Source organism: Pristiophorus japonicus, chromosome 12, assembly GCF_044704955.1.
Source record: "Pristiophorus japonicus isolate sPriJap1 chromosome 12, sPriJap1.hap1, whole genome shotgun sequence".
Lineage (NCBI taxonomy): Eukaryota > Metazoa > Chordata > Chondrichthyes > Pristiophoridae > Pristiophorus > Pristiophorus japonicus.
Genome location: NC_091988.1, coordinates 170842310 through 170857077, shown reverse-complemented (window position 1 = coordinate 170857077; position 14768 = coordinate 170842310). Strand labels below are relative to the sequence as shown.

The following is a 14768-nucleotide window of genomic DNA, read 5'->3' as shown; positions in this document are numbered from 1 at the left end:
TAGTAGGTGATGTATTTCTAGGAGTCCCATATGCTCACAGAGCAAACATTTTCAACTCCAGTGGATTGGGAGATGAAGACTGGACCATGTGAAGGCCTAAAGGGGTTCTATTTTTGTCTTTTATCTCTTGTTGTCCCATTAATATCCAATGGAACACAACTTAAATCCTGTAATAAATGAGGGGCTTAATATAATGGAATTCATTACGTTGCAGTTAGAAGGTTTCTGACATATGAGATTAATGAAATCATGTACAACATGAACTGTGCAACCAGTTTTATATAGACAGAGTTATGTGAGTGAAATTCCTTTCTTAATGGAAAATTCCTACCTTTCTCTGTAAGTAAAAGCCCACTAATTAAATTGCATTCTCGTCATCTCACATTTCATTGTTGGAATTTCCTGTGATTTTGTTTGTGGGTTGTACTTGTGAATAATAACATGCATTCAACCATTTTGTGTTTAAACAAAAATCCCATCCTATTTCTGTTGCTGAACTAATTTGCTGTGTGATATATTTAGTAAAGCTAGTTTGTAGTGGTAACTATAATCAGTTTGCATATATTCTAGTAATCTCAACACCATAAGCAAGAAGATTTGATTTACTCGGTGCACTGAGGCATCATATAAAGTGAAATCCAATAATACTAAAGATGTACAAACTACTCTCATAATAAAGCAAACAGTTTAGCACTATGGGGGTAAAATTGTTTTCTGCCAGAAATGCTGCTAATTTGCTATGAATCCATTTTGCGCTACTGGGGAAGATCAATTTCATCCCCTAGTTCTCTTATAAGCTTGTTGGATGTTGGCTCTGTTTGACGTCAAGGGGGCCCAGTAAGGAAGTGGTGCACATTTTATGGAGAGAGGTGACTGTGGGTGTGTGGGACTGAGGTTTGTCTAGACAATCTGCAGCTAATCTATACAATGGTTTGAAAGTGCAAATCACTAGCAACAAGCATGATCTTCAAGAGCTGCAGAGTAACTGCCATGGGAGTCACATAATGTTACAATATCTCTTCATTTTCTTTTCCTCTAGATAATCTAAAGCAAGATACTGCTTAAGAGGAAGAGGTGAGTGGTTATCACTTCTGCTCAAACAGCCACATCCTCATCTGCACAATCATCAGTCTCCTAATGACCAGCTTGCAGAAATTCTCTTGGGAGGTGGGGGTGGGGGGATGTACATAATTTCATTGAAGGTTTTTGACATATTATACACAAGTGTGCCAGAGGAGTTAGAGGTGAATGTGGGATCGAACAGTGGGGAGTGGAGGCTCTGCAGAAGTGAATCTGTGGCCCCAGAGTCTGCAGATTCAAATCTCTGAGGTCCTGCTCTAAAGAAAAGTATACTGGAGGAGCTTTACACTTGCATGAGAAGCATTTAGTGCCATCTTGGAGGTCCTGAGATCGATGGCAGGAATCACAGCAGAGTGCAATGCCATCTTCAGTGCCAATATCTGAGAAAGATTCTTAACAATGCAGGGTCAATTGATCAGTGGGCACTCAGATCCCAGACACTAAGAACATCTGCATAAGTTGCTCCAAAACACATCCCATTTTTTGACTGAAACAGATGACCAACAGTTCAGTGAACAGACAAGTATTATGTTGCTCGATACAGTGCCGCATGAGTAATTCTGTATCAGGAATGATGCAGCAATGGCTGCAGCACTGTCAAATGGAAACAAGGTAAACTGCACCCAAACTTTCTTGACTTCAAATGAAAAAGATCCAATTAAAATGATACATCTTAATACACTTCCTTGAATAATAGAACCAAATAAGAGGTGGTAAGTTCCACCAAGATACATTTTAGTTTGTTTTAGATTGATTGTGAATACGAATAATATCCATGCTTTTCATGTTGTTGAAATCAAATAATTTATTGGAAAGAAATAAAATAATTTCTGCTTCGTATGATAGTTTATGAATTCAGTTAAGGTATTTAGCCATTTCATGTTCTGTGTGATATTTTCTTAAGCATCTGCAGCTGAGAGGATTTCAGTCAGTCTCTTAAGTGAAAGGATAGCACCACACAATGGCACAACATATTGCTGCATGGTACCATGGAGTGCGAGCCCCGGTATTTCTTCATGCATCAAGGCTTCATCCTTGCTGTGTAGGCAGATGTCACTTCCTCAAACGGAGAGCAGGGAAAACTGACAAATGAGTAGGACCCTCTTTTATCACTGCTTAATCATCAGTTCAGAAACAACTTCAACTAGCAGCAGGTTGGCTTGTTCACTGCAGAATGATGCATGAAATAAAACTTAAAATGGAGGAACAAAATAAAAGGCATTAAGAAAAAGGGGCAAACTGTAACATCGTGGGAAAATAGAAGAGCTCAGTAAAATCAGCATCATAATGTCTTTGGCATTGTTTTTTGGGAGCTGTAACACTCCACAGCTTACATAAGGGAGAGATATTAAGAAGAGTTGCATCTCCCGGAATGTTTTTTGGGATGTCAGTAATGTGGTCTTGAAAAATTGGGCCTTTTTTCATTCAATCAATGCCGGTTATAGAGTGATATGATCAAAGTGTTTAAAATTTGGAAAGCAGGAGACAGGGTATATAGAAGCAGATTGTTTCCAACAATTGAGGGTCTAGAACGAGGAGCCATAAATACACATAACCTGGGTTATGACTTAGAAAAGTTAATGTTCCTGGCAGTATGAGGGAGATGGATTCATAAATATGGACTGCTAATAAGCTGAAAGCACAGCTTATGAGCCACTGACCATGGCGTCAGCTCATGTGCATTAGGGTTGGGAGGGTGGCGGTGCGATGGGGAGTGCGAAGGAAGGAGCTTGGGTACCATTTGTGGTTTGTAACTGGAAAAGTTCTTTGGGGAAGGAGAGAAAAATGCAGGTGGGGAATAATTGGCCTTTTGAGACCCAATGATGACAGAGAAGGTAGGCTGGATGTCGTAGTGCTGTGCTGGAGTCACCCAGGAAAAAGATTATTTTATTACAAAAACGTTCCATTCAACACTCATTGTTAATAACATTGGGCGATAGTCACATTATGGGGGAGGCTCATAATTTAAATCTTCCCTGTGACCTTATCGAGCTTTGCCCACAGTTTGTGCAAAGGCTCCCAGTGCCCTAGGTACTGGTTGACCCCAGCATCACATACACTTGGATTAATTGCTGTGTTTTTATGATGTTAATCTTGACAATGCTTTCAGCTTAAGTAATTAATTTGAGCTAGAATCCTTAATATAGGTTATCAGCATTCACAATTTATATAAGATATCTAAAATTAGAGAAATGGATGCAACAAAATAAAAAGGGTGCTAATATTAATTATGCTTCATAATAATTTGAATTTCTTTATAAGATGGTGAGTTTAAGATTTATTCTGCCACTCCACAGTCATTTAGTTGAATAGGGGAGGTTCCTAGAACAGAGGTGAGCCACTTGCATATATTCAGCTCACACCAGGGCCATAAGACATCCCCCAATGTCCTGGTCTAGGCCATGCCCCAGAGGCTTACCCAGACTCTTAGGGCTGAATGTGATAACTTAGCCTCTGGCATTGGATCCTGAACAACCAGCTGTATTCTGGGAGTGCACTGGTTGAAGATAGCCCCTCCTAACAAAGACACATCCTGGCTCTGGGGAGTAAGGGGCCTGCTGATGAGGATGGAGTCATCCTGTCAGTGAATTCACTGGCTCACGAGTAACAGAGTGAAAGAATAAAAAGGCTCTAATTTTAGCATATTATTACGTCCTCGGGACATCTCGAAGTGCTTCACAATCAATTTTGAAGTGCAGTCAGTTTTGTGATGTATGGTCCTAAAACCCCGGCTTCTGTGAGATGGAAATGTTTCCAGATGGAGCAAACTGTCAGTAGGTGGTTGGATTGTATCATTGTATTAGGCTCATCCTGAGTAGGCACATGATTACAGCTAGGGCAAAGGTTAGGGACCTTATTCATGGATATCCTTGAAAAGCACGCTGATGAGTAACTTGATGCAAGCTCCAACAATCAATGCCACTATTGATAGGGTAGTTATTAATGATAGCAGCTCTGCATGGGGCAGTTCACAAGTAGAATCCCAAAGGGGTCCTTGTTAGGTTTGTTGTTCATCAGCATCTTTATTAATGATGTGAATGATGGCATCAGGGAAACAGTTCACAAGTTTGCTGATTACAAAGATGTGTGAAATTATAACCTTAGATGCATCGTCTGCAGGTGAATGGGCCCATGTGTGACAGCTGTTTGCACCAAGATATAGTATTAAAAAATAGAAACTAGTTGCACAAAGGACTGGGAGAAACAATCAGAGTTAGAAATAATGCAGAATTAGGTGGGATCATAGAAAATACAAAGCGGTCTAATATAGGTTTGGAATGCACAATGTGGTTAATAATGTTGGTGAGCTGCAGAAGCAAATAGTCACGTGGGAATATGATGTAGTGGTGATAACGGACACCTAGCTCAAAAAAGAGTAGGATTGGATGATTAATATTCCTGTGTACAAGTTATTCAGGAAATAAAGGGAAGGAATAAAAGTAGGGAAAGCAGTTTTGATTAAGGAAAATATGACAGTACCCTGTACTAGAAGGGAAGAATGTCCTTGAAAGGGGTGGGGCCAAAGACAGAATCTACTTGATTAAAGTTAACCAATAGAGGAGTGATTACACTATTTGGTGTATTTTATAGGTCACTAAATATTGGGAAGGAGATAGAGGAGTAGATTTGCAGGGAAATTACTGAGGTGTGCATAGTGATAATGGGAAACTTTAACTGCTCCAATATTGAAAGGGGCAGTAATTGTGTTAAGGGCAAAGAAGGGGAGGAAATTCTGAAGTGTGTTCAGGAGAACTTTCTTGATCAGTATGTTTCCTACCCAACAAGGAAAGAGGCATTGCTGGATCTGGTCCTGGGGAATGAAGTGGGTTAAATGGAGAATGTCATAGTGAGGGAGAATCTTAGGAATAGTGATCATTGTATCATAAGGTTTAGACTAGTTATGGAGAAGAACAAGGTGTAATCTTGAATAAAAACACTTAACTGGAGGAGCGCTAATTTCAGGGAATTGAGGCAGGATCTGGTCTGGGTAAATTGGAGTCCAAGACTGGTGCAGAAATGTAATGTTGCAATGGGCAGCCTTTGAAGAGGAGATGGTTTGGGTGCAGTCTAGATACATTCCAACAAGGGGACAAGGAAGGGCAGCTGAAGTCAGAGCTCCTTAGATGATGAAGGAGTTAGAGAGAATGATGAAGCAGAAACAGGGGGCATATGACAGATTTCACTTGATAATACAAGAGAGAATCAGGCTGAATATAAAAAGGTACAGAGGCGAAGTGAAAAGGAAATAAGAGGGGCAAAGTGACAGAATGAGAAATAATTGGCGGCTAACAAAAACAGGAATCCAAATGTCTTCTATAGGCATATTAACAGTAAAAACGTTGTCAAAGGAGCAGTGGGGGCAATTAGGGACCAGAATAGAGATCTATTGGTGGAGGCAATTAGCATGGCTGAGGTAATAAATTAATACTTTGCATCGGTGTTTACCAAGGAAGAAGACTTTGCCAAAGCTATGGTAAATGAGGAGGTTGTCAGGATGCTGGATGAGATAAAAATAGATAAAGAGGAGGTACTAGAAAGGTTGGTAGTATTTTAAGTGGATAAGTCACCTGGTCTGGATGGGATGGATCCCGGGTTGCCGAGGGAAGTAAGGGTAGAAATTTCAGAGGAACTGGCCACAATCTTCCAATCCTCCTTAGATGCAGCAGTGCTGCCAGTGGACAAGAGGATTACAAGTGTTACACTCTTATTCAACAAAGGGGAGAAGGATAAACCTGGCAATTACAGGCCAGTCACTTTAACGTCGGTGCTGTTAGAAACAATAATCCAGAAGAAAATTATTAGTCATTTGGACAAGCATGGACTAATAAAGGAGAGCTAACACAGATTTAAGGGCAAATCGTGTTTGACTAACTTGATTGAGTTTTTTTGATGAGGTACCAGAGAGGATGGATGAGGGCAGTGTAGTTGATGTTGTGTATATGGACTTTAAAAAGGTATTTGCTAAAGTACCACATATTAAACTTGTTAGCAAAATCGAAGCCCATGGGATAAAAGGGGCAGTAGCAGCACGGATACAAAATTGGCTAAAGCCATAGAAAACAGAGAGCTGTGGTGAATGATGGTATCGGACTGGAGGGAGGTATCCAGTGGTGTTCCCCAGGGTTCAGTACTATGACCATTGCTGATTCTGATATATATTAATGACTTGCACTTGGAAGTACAGGGCACAATTTCAACATTTGCAGATGACACGAAACTTGGAAGTGTAGTGAGTGAGGAAAATAGTAATAGACTTCAAGAGGACATAGACAGGCTGCGGGAATGGGTGGACCCATGGCGGATGAAATTCAAAGCAGAAAAGTGTGAGCTGATATATTTTGGTAGGAAGAATAAGTGATGCTGAATAGTATAATTTTAAAGGGGGTGCAAGAACAGAGAGACATGGGGGTGTTTGTTCACAAATATTTGAAGGTGGCAGGACAGGTTAACAAAGCAGTTAATAAAGCATATGGGATTCTGGGCTTCATAAATAGAGCCATCGAGTACAAAAGCCACAAAGTTAAGCTAAACCTTTATAAAACATTAGCTCGGCCCCAGCTGGAGTACTGTGTCCAATTCTGGGCACCACACTTTAGGAAAGACATCAAGGCTTTGGAGAGGGTGTCAAAGAGATTTATTGAATGGTTTCTGGGATGAAGGATTACAGTTATGTGGATAGACTGGAGAAGTTGGAGTTGTTCTCCTTTGAGAAGAGAAGGCTAAGAGGAGATTTGATAGAGGTGTTCAAAATCATGAAGCATTTTGATAGAGTGAATAAGGAGAAACTGTTTCCAGTGGCAGCAGGGTGATAACCAGATGACACAGATTTAAGGTGATTGGCAAAAGAGCCAGAGGTGACATGAGGAAATAATTTTTTACGCAGTAAGTGGTTAGGATTTGGAATGCACTGGGTGGTTGAAACAGATTCAGTAGTAGCTTTCAAAAGGGAATTGAATAAATACTTGAAGCAGAAAAATTGTAGGGATGTGGGTAAAAGGCCGGAGAGTGGGACTAACTGGATTACTCCTCGAAAGAGCCGGTGCAGACTCGTTGGGTTGAATGGTCTCCTTCTGTGCTGTACTATTCTATGATTCTATACTTCTATGAATTAAATCTAAAACTAAAAGTATGGTTTTTATCTTGTACAAGGCCTTGTTTTGACTGAATCTAGAATACTATACACAGTTTTGATCTCCTTACATGTTACGGGATATCAAGACCCTCTCAAAAATCCATTGGAAGGTTATTCAATTGCTACCTAGTTTAAAATCCTAGTTATCAGGATAAGCATAGGAAATTGGAGCTTTTGCTCTGGAAAAGCATAAACGTCAAGGAGATATGACTGATGCCTTTAAAGTAATGAAGGGATTAGATCCTGCCCAAGTGGGCGGAGCATTTGAGACAGGGAAATACAAGGAGGAAACCGAACAAGTTACAAAAGCATAGAGTTGGGTTAGACAGTAAAAAGTATTTCTTTTAAGGGTGGGTTAACTGAGTCTAGTGATATCAGATACCGTGGTCTCCTACAGCTTGCTTGGTTTGAAGATTGAAGAGAAATTTCCCAACTTTTTTTTTTCCCAAATTGGCCTAAATTTTTTCCATGTTTTCTTGCCTCTCCAAAGAGAATACATAAGAACATAAGAAATAGAAACAGGAGTGGGCCACATGGCCCCTCAAGCCAGCTCCGCCATTTAATACGATCATGGCTGATCCGATCATGGACTCGGCTCCATTTTCCTGCATGCTCCCCATAACCCCTTATCCCCTTATCGTTTAAGAAACTGTATTTCTGTCAAATTTATTCAATGTCCCAACTTCCACAGCTCTCTAAGGCAGTGAATTCCACAGATTTACAACCCTGAGAGAAGAAATTTCTCCTCATCCCAGTTTTAAATGGGCGGCCCCTTATTCTAAGATCATACCCTCTAGTTCTAGTCTCCCCTATCAGTGGAAATATCCTCTCTGCATCTACCTTATCAAGCCCCCTCATAATCTTAGATATTTCGATAAGATCATCTCTCATTCTTCTGAATTCCAATGAGTAGAGGCCCAACCTACTCAACCTTTCCTCATAAATCAACCCCCTCATCTCCGGAATCAACCTAGTGAACCTTCTCTGAACTGCCTCCAAAGCAAGTATATCCTTTTGTAAATATGGAAACCAAAACTGCATGCAGTATTCCAGGTGTGGCCTCACCAATACCCTGTATAACTGTAGTAAGACTTCCCAGCTTTTATACTCCATCCCCTTTGCAATAAAGCCAAGATTCCATTGACCTTCCTGATCACTTGCTGCACCTGCATACTATCCTTTTGTGTTTCATGCACAAGTGCCCCCAGGTCCCGCTGTACTGCAGCACTTTGCAATCTTTTTTCATTTAAATAATAACTTGCTCTTTGACTTTTTTCTGCCAAAGTACATGACCTTCCAACATTATACTCGATCTGCCAAATTTTTGCCCACTCACTTAGCCTGTCTATGTCCATGACTGAGGCGGGGGAATGTGGGTTGACTTTGCATCATATTGCAGTGCAGCTTGTAGATGGTACACACTGCAGCCATGTTGTACCGGTGGTGGAGGTAGTGAATGTTTAAGGTGGTGGATGGGGAGCTGATCAAGCTACTTGCTTTGTCCTCCATGGTGTCGAGCTTCTTGAGTGTTGTTGGAGCTGCATTCATCCAGGCACATGGAGGGTACTCCATCGCACTCCTGACTTGTGCCTTGTCGATAGTGGAGAGGCTTTGGAGACTCACCAATGCAGAATACCCATACTCGGTCAAATGGTGCCTTGACATCAAGGGCAGTCACCTCACCTCACCTCTGTAATTCAGCTCTTTTGTCCATGTTTGGGCCAAGGCTGTAATGAGGTCTGGAGCTGAGTGATCCTGGCAGAACCCAAACTGGGCATCGGTTGAGGATGGGGATGTTCATGGAGCCTCCTCCTCCCATTAGTTGTTTAATTGTCCACCACCATCAAATTCCTTTGTTTGGCTTATTGTGTATAATTCAAGGAAATATCAGATTCAAAAGGTTCAGATTGGCTGAATCTCCGTTTCTGCTTCCCAAACATTTCAGTGTAACCGAACAACAAGTCTCGTCTCGAAAACATTGCTCCTTCACTATATTTTGTGGGATTTGTTTTGGTTGTTTCTCAAGAAAGTAAAACATTTATTTTTAAAATTTGTTTTCAGGATGTAGGCAACGCTGACAAGGCTACATTTATTGCCCATAAATAAAATCAGATAATAGTAAAAAGTCCTTGAAGGTAGTGTTCATGCACCTTATCATTAGATAGTTACCTGAACTGTCTCTGACCATACAGATGTCATTTTCTTTTTTTTGTGGAGGGGGCACCAGTCATTGCATTACAGTATCGACTTTCTAAGCAGGGGTCGCTGGACTCTAGAGACTCTGTGAAGAAATCCCATAGAGTCCACAAGGTCATCAGATCTTTGTCCAACTGTCATCAGCTTACATTTTTCTACATTTATTGAGATACAGGTATGTTATTTCTGATGCTTTCTATTAATTTGTAAAAATGTAGAAGTCGGGACAGTGGCTTTCGGAATTTCTGAGTTTGGTAGGGGTGTTTCGGTATTTTCAGGGAATCCTCGGTAGTGTGAAAACCAAAGCTGCGCCCTCAAGAAAAGTACTTAGAAAATCATGTCAGATTATAACAGATACAATGAAACTCTTATACAGGTTGAGCGTCCGAAATCCGGAGTTCCAAAATTTGGAATGTTTCGGATTCCGGACACCGGGCCGATCTGTGGCGGGGTCGTCCGGAATCCGGAAAATGTTCCAGAATCCAGACACCCTGTCAAACCGATTACCGCCGCGAGCTGGGCCCAGGGAAAATCCAAAAAACAAAAACTCACAGAACACTCACAAGAATCAATTACAAAAACTCCAACCCACCTCTTCTTGCAGGTCTTCACACCCACAGGCACCGCTGCTCCTGGGTCCGTGACGCAGGTCCCCCCGGGCGTCTTCCCTCGGCCAGAACACAGGCATGCCAAAACTGCAAAGCATGGCAACCGAGGCACCCCCAACCTTGCACTCTGGCAAGACATTCTGAAATCCGGAAATATCTGAACCTCGGCTCGGGCGTTTCCAGATTCGGGATGTCAGAAAGACGTTCCGAAATCCGGAAATACCCAGAATCCGTAATAGTCTCCGTCCCGAGCTTTCTGGATTTGGGACGCTCCACCTGTACTTGATGATTAAAATTTGCATTTATACCAATTCAATAGCTCTCATTTTAGTGAAAACCCACTAATGAAGAAATTTGATATGGCAAAAATAGATTTCAATATTCAGTAAAGGGGCAGCATTATGAATGGAGTACACTGCCACCTACTGTAGCTAAGAATGCTGTGCACTACAATGTGCTCAACTTTCAAAATTATATTTCACTGGAAAAATAATTAACTTTTTGATAATATTCATGTTGTCATCTTTACTTCCAGCAGTTTTTTCTTGATCCATCGCCATTTAACTTATATATTTGTTCTGCTAATCACCATCATGTATATTCTATAATGCTAAGTTTCTAAAAGCATTTGAAATGCTAATTCTGCTCTCAAGTTCTGTGAAATTCATGTTGTTTTTGGACTACGTGTTAATTTAAACTAGTTGCACATTGCAATAAAATCCAAGGAAATTTCGAACAATACTTAGCATAATTTCTTCAGAAATGGGAAGAAGAGAAAAAAAGGCAGAGGAGGCTATAGTGTATTAAATAATATTTTTATTTTGCATTTGTTCCCGGGTTCTTTATAATCCAAGACTGAATTAAAACCAAAAACTGTATTGATGTTTATCTTTCTGCGTGTCTCAGAGCCTCACCTGCTGGGAGCACATGTTGAGAAATCGCATATGTGTGCATCCTTTGATTTTTCATCCACAAGAGAAAATTTACCTCAACATTACACATAACATTGGTTCTGCCTCTGCGAACAGAACTCCATCTTCATTCTGACTGAAGCAATCTGCGTCATACCGATTGTATAACTGACCCACAGATATCTTTGTTAAGGGAATGTCTCTAACTTACATTCTCTAGCTGATATTGAACATTGACGCTGAGATAAAGGAACATTTATAAATTCTCATACAATATTGTTGCAGATTATTAAGAATAAAAGGAGCATTTATAAGTTAACCACTTGTGATACATTGCAGCTTTGATGGAATGACATTTAAGAAAAAGATTGAGCAGGCATAAGTATGTCAGAGTAATTAGGACTAGAATTAAATGGAGTTCTCAGCCTGCAATATTTCAATATTGATAAACTTTTGAGTATGGAAGATATTTCAATGCTTTGCTGTAAGCTCCTGTGTTCTGTACATAGCACTGCGCACCTGAATTTGGGATATGTGCTATTAGCTGGCAAGGCTGTTAGTATGGGCCCAAGTTTCAGGCCGTGCCTAAAACGGCGCAGCCCGGACCTGGACGCCCGTTTTTCGCGCCAGAAAGTGCGCCTAAAAAAAACTCCTTTTCTCCAGCTCCCTGCAGGTCCTCTGCAGCTGGGCGCGGCGCAGCACGAGCTGTGGGGGGCGGAGCCAGCTCCCTGTGCTGAAAACAGTGCCGGGACCACTGCATATGCGCGCTACAGTGGGCACGCATGTGCAGTAGCTCCAGGCGCCCAAAAGTGTGGGAGGGGCCCGAAGCACGCAGCCCCTAGCCCTGGCCGAATAGCCTCACTGGGGCTGCGTGGATAAAGCTCCTCCCACCCGACCGGACCCGACCCGACCCCCGCTCTCTCCCCCACCCCCTCACCCCCGGCGACCCGACCCCCGCCGCCCCCACCCCGGCGACCCGACCTCCGCTCCCAACGCACCCCCCCGACCTCTGTGACTCTTCCCCCCCCCCCCCACCCCCCGGACCTCCGCGACTCCTCCCCCCGCCCCCCCCCTCCGCGACTCTCCTCCCCCCCCCACGGACCACCGCGACTCTTCCCCCCCCCCCCCCGGACATCCGCGACCCCCCCCACCCCCTCCGAGACCCGACGCCACCCACCTGTAAATCCAGCCCGACGTCTTGGGCCTGGCCGTTCAGCCTCCTTCCTATTCTCCCCCCTCCTTCCCTCCCTCCCTCCTCTCTCCTTCCCTCCCTCTCCATCCCTCCCTCCCTCCTCTCTCCTTCCCTCCTCTCTCCTTCCCTCCTTCCCTCCTCTCTCCTTCCCTCCTTCCCTCCTCTCTCCTTCCCTCCCTCCCTCCTCTTTCCTTCCCTCCCTCCTTCCTCTCTCCTTCCCTCCCTCCCTCCTCGCTCCTTCCCTCCCTCCTCTCTACTTCCCTCCCTCCTCTCTACTTCCCTCCCTCCCTCCTCTCTCCTTCCCTCCCTCCCTCCATCCTCTCTCCTTCCCTCTCTCACCTCTCCCCCCCCCTGCTCCCCTTCTCCCCTTCTCCCCCTCTCCCCCCCTTCTCCTCCCCCTTCTCCTCCCCCTTCTCCTCCCCCTTCTCCTCCCCCTTCTCCTCCCCCCTTCTCCTCCCTCCCTTCTCCTCCCCCGCTCCTCCTCCCCCATCCCCCCTCCTCCTCCCCCCCCACCCCCCTCCTCCCCCACCCCACCCCCTCTACCTCCACCCCACCCTCCTCTACCTCCACCCCACCCCCTCTACCTCCACCCCACCCCCCTCTACCCCCACCCCACCCCCCTCTACCCCCACCCCAGCCCCCTCTACCCCCACCCCAGCCTCCTCTACCCCCACCCCACCCCCCTCTACCCCCATCCCACCACCCTCTACCCCCACCCACACCTCTCTACCTCCCTCCTCCTTCCTCCCCCTCTCCCCCCCACCCCCCTTCTCCCCCTCCGCCCCCACCGCCCTTCTCCCCCTCCCCCCCACCTCCCTTCTCCTCCTGCCCCCCCACTCCTCTTCTCCCCACCCCCCTTCTCCCCCTCCCCCACCCCACCCCCTTCTCCCCCTCCCCCACCCCACCCCCTTCTCCCCCTCCCCCACCCCGCCCCCTTCTCCCCCTCCCCTCGCTGTCAGAAACACAGACACTGACAGACAGAGAGTAAGAGACACACACACAGACAGACAGAGGGATAGAGACACTGACAGAGATACACTGGGGGGGCCGTCCCAGCACGCTGTTGGAGGACTCCTGGTGCTGCAGTCGGTAAGTAGTAAATGTTTTATTTATTGATTTTTTTTTTTAAAAATTATTTTTTATTAATTTTTTTTGATTGATTTATTGGTTGATTTATTGATGTATTTATCATTTATTTTTGATGATGGCTCTTTATTTGTAAAACTGAAGTGTTTAATGTTTGTAAACATCCCTTTAAACCCTCCCCCTCCATTCCCTACGCCTAATTTGTAACCTACGCCTGATTTTCTAAAGTGTAGACAAGGTTTTTTCGAACGTACAAAAATCTTCACTTTCCATTCTAAAGTTAGTTTGGAGTAAGTTTTCACTGCCTAAACTTTGAAAACAGGCGTAAGTGGCCGGACACGCTCCCTTTGAAAAAAAAATTCTGTTCCAAAGTGAAACTGTTCTAACTGACTAGAACTGGAGCAAACTAAATGCCGAGAATTCAAATTTCTAAGATACTCCATTCTAAACCAGTTGCTCCAAAAAAACAGGAGCAACTCAGGCCGAAACTTGGCCCCTATCAACCTGTAAAAAAGTTTACTTCATTTAGTTGCAGTACGTAAACTTTAATAGATAAGTCTGACCATTTAGTGACACAGACTAACTGCAAGGTAATATACTTCAATGACCTAACTAGAGAGCTTGCTGGCTTTTAGTAGCACATATATCAAGAGGATGAGCAGTCATTTATAATTTGTCAGCATTTCAATATAGAAAGAAGAGCAACTCAGCTCGTCGTGTGAAAAGATTTCATGAGTCATTTGGTTTCAAGAATCACAAACATTTTGGCACTAGATAGTATAAAAATTAATTTTATTTTTCTCATTATTTTTGCTTGCATTTGCAAATTTTATCACAAGTTACAAATGTAACATGTTTAATCCTGTAACTGTTGGTGCTCAGCAGAATTATTTTAGGGCTGGAAAACTGCTATCTTGTGATCTGCATGGGACTTCTCTGTCACTGAAGTGTGGCTCCAGTTCAACTTCACTACTCATAAACTCAAATTCAAACTCAATGTCAGAGCTGCAGAATAATGAAGAAAATGACCACCACAGAAGACCAGGCAGCCTTTCTTCCAGTCAAACCTGACTAACCTGGAAACGGAAATGTTGTGGAATATTTCAAAATACTCTACACAAGTCTGACATCGAGAATTCAAACAGTCTTTAATCGCACACGTGGGGAGACAACGTGCTTTCTGTCATCAAGTCTCTCCAACGTGATGCAGAAATTTACAGATATTTATACTCATAAATGACACATTGTACAATGTCCCCGCCTATTTTCAAGATGACAGCTCTCCCCCCCCCCATTATCCTCATCTAACTCTGTCAGTATAACCTTCTACTCACTTTGCCCTCATATACTTGTCTAGCTTCCCCTTAAATGAATCTATACTATTCACCTCAACCACTCCCTGTGGTAGTGAGCTCCATATTCTCACCACCTGATGGGTAAAGAAGTTTCTTCTGAATTCCCTATTTGATTTCTTGGTGAGATCTTAAATTGATGGCCTCTAGTCAAGAGAAAAGAGACACAGAATATTTATCCTTTCCTGATAGATATAACCTCACATTTCT

At 43.4% G+C, this 14768-nt stretch overlaps 1 long non-coding RNA gene across 1 annotated transcript in view; it reads left to right on the top strand.

Annotated features, from left to right (window-relative positions):
* The first annotated feature begins 1059 nt into the window (after window positions 1-1059).
* The window catches only part of LOC139277048 (uncharacterized), a 127843-nt gene continuing 114134 nt past the window's right edge, over window positions 1060-14768 (top strand). Inside the window, exon 1 of the long non-coding RNA XR_011596024.1 lies at window positions 1060-1074. This is a non-coding gene — a long non-coding RNA (uncharacterized lncRNA). The remainder of the gene's footprint in view (window positions 1075-14768) is intronic.